Here is a 3,160-nt window from a genome sequence, read left to right on the forward strand (position 1 = left end):
TGAGAGGAGAAATCATACCTTGTTGGACATAATGCGATCGATGATGAGTCAAGCGAATCTTCCATTCAGTTTCTAGGGTTATGTTCTATTAACGGCTGTATATACACTTAACCCAGTTCTGACTAAAGCGGTTCAAAATACTCCGTATGAGATTTTGAGTGATGAATGTCATAGCATGTCATTTATAAAAATTTAGGGACGTGGAGCATTTGTAAAACATTTAGCCTTTGACAAGCTTGGACCAAAATTAGAGATATGCTATTTTGGGGGATATCCAACTGAGACTAGGGTATAGTTTTATAATCCTTTCGAGAACAAAGTGTTTGTTGCTCGGGCCGCTGTATTTTTTGAGGGAGAACTACTTTTTAAGAAAATAAGTGGGAGGATAATACATCTCGATGAAGATCGAGAACCACATGATAACATTGAACCAGAGTTGGAATAAGATCAGGATGTACATCAAAATGTTAAAAGTAAACCTGTTTAGGGAACACATGTTATTCGTAGATCTAGTAGGATTCACCATGAGAGCGGGAGAAATTATGGATTTCTTTTGACTCAAGATGTTGATGTGATGCATACGGATAAGGATAAACCTCACACATACCAAGATGCTATGAACAGTCCAGACTCCAAGAGATGGCTGGAGGCCAAGAAATTCATGATGAAATCCATGTATCAAAATAAAGTATTGAATTTAGTTGATCTAATCAAAGGGGTAAAACCTATAGGGTGCAAGTGGGTTTTCAAGAAGAAAACTGACATGGATGGTAAATTACATACCTATAAGGTGCGACTAGTGGCAAAAGGTTTCAAACAAATTCATGATATAGACTACGATGAGACTTTTTCACTAGTTACTATGGTCAAGTCCATCAGGATTTTGTTTGTTAACAATAGTTGCTTACTTTGACTATGAGATTTGGCAAATGGATGTCAAAACTGCTTTCTTATATGGGAGCCTTGAAGAGGATGTATATATGATACAACATGAGGGTTTTATTGATCTTAAGTTTGCTAAGATAGTTTATAAGTTACTTCTATCTATTTATAGATTGAAGCAAGCCTCAAGGAGAATGAATATTCATTTTGATGAAACAATCAAAGAGTTTGGTTTTATTCAAAATGGAGATGAACCATGTGTTTACAAGAAGGTTAATGGGAGCCATGTGACATTCCTAGTATTACATGTAGATGACATATAACAAATAAGGAATGGCATACCTTCTCTACAGGGTGTTAAGACTTGGTTGAGAAATAATTTCTCGATAAAAGACTTAGGCGATGCTACCTATATATTAGGGATCAAGATCTATAAAGATAGATTGAAAAGATTAATCGACCTAGTCGATGACATACATTGATAAAATATTGCATCATTTTAGGATGTAGGAGATAAAGAAATGATATATTTCGATGTCTCATGGGATAGTGATCTCAAAAGATAACTGCCCCTAAATCATTAGATGATAAGAGCCGTTTGAGAAAGCTCCATATACTTTAGCAATTGGATCTATAATGTGTACAATGATATGTATTTATCCTGATGTTTCGTATGCTTTGAGCATGACGAGAAGATACCAGTCTAATCCAGGTGAGGGTCACTGGATTAATTTCAAAAATATTCTTAAGTACTTAAAGAGGACTAAAGATTTATTTTTGGTGTATGGAGAAGATAGGGAACTGGTTGTAAAGGGTTACACTGATACTAATTTCTTAACCTAATTTTTGGATAGACTAGGATGATTATGTGTCTATGTCTGGTTTGTGTTTTGTCTAAATATAAGTTATGTTAGCTGAAATGGTTCACAGTAAGAACATTGATGATTCTATAATGGAAGCCGAATATATTGATGTTTTTTGAAACAGCCATGGAGACTGTTTAGGCATGTCCTTAGGCAATATCGCCTTATTAATGAGATTAATGATTAAGGAGATATAAATGTAAATTGCATAGTAACGATAGTGTTGCAGACCCACTGACTAAGGCTTTGTCGCAACAGAAGTACGTTGGTTATACTAGTTCCATGAGTCTTAGATACATGGGTGATTGGCTCTAGTGCAAGTGTGAGATTGTTAGTATTTGTACCCTAGAGACAACACTATGATGTTTTAGTTTAAGACGTTAGGATTATTAATGTTTATGTTCTATCGATTATTCTCTTTATAATTTATTAATTCTTAATTTACTGCGATATAAAGGTTAGATTAATAAATGTCCTTGGAATATGATATGTAATTCTATATCTCTAAGTACGTGACTTAAAAATGAGATTATGAGAATAGTAACAATATTCCTAAAGGTCCCTAGTCGAGTATTATTATTAAGGGACAATAATAATGCATTAAGACTGGTGTGTTTGTTGACTGATGATCACATCTCATTGATCATAGGTATAGTGATACTAAAGTAAAAAACATAGGCAGATGTATATGTACATGGTGTTGGACAGACCCAATGTGAGATTCTACATGTCTATTGTGTCATAAGTAATTATCACAGTGATAATGATGTAATGGTCCTTAGACCTGAAGTCATTATATTTCTATACGAGAATTAATATACATTGATTTCATTAAAAGTTATCCTCGACCGTGTAATGATAAAACTGGATATTGGGTATATTATGAATCGTATGAGAAAAATGAATGATCTAGATGAGATTTAACCCTTCTATTTTAAGAGTGATATTATTGGCCTCTTGTGTGAGCTAGACTATGAAATACGTGGACACGCTCAAATGTTGATTTGATATGATAGTCTACTCATTGATCAAGGAAACCTGAATTAAACATTGATGAGGATGACACATTACATGCATCTAGTTTAATCTATAATATGTGGTTAAAGGGATTATATTACATTGTACATTATTCATGAAAGGTTTAATCGATCACCGATTCAATTGTTATTACTTGGATAGCAATGATGTATTACTAGATGCCGCTCATTATTTATAATTTTAAATTAGATTTAAAATTCGTTGCCAACGTAATAATAACCTATAGGGTCACACACTAAGAATGCTTGAATGATTATTTAATTTAAATTGAATTTGAATTATATTAAAGTAATTCAAATTATTTATAATATTAATTAAGTATGCCTTAATTAATTAGATAAATATTGATGTTCGAATTTACTAATATTAATTATGAA

This window comes from Apium graveolens, chromosome 7 (genome assembly GCF_009905375.1).
Source record: "Apium graveolens cultivar Ventura chromosome 7, ASM990537v1, whole genome shotgun sequence".
NCBI lineage: Eukaryota > Viridiplantae > Streptophyta > Magnoliopsida > Apiales > Apiaceae > Apium > Apium graveolens.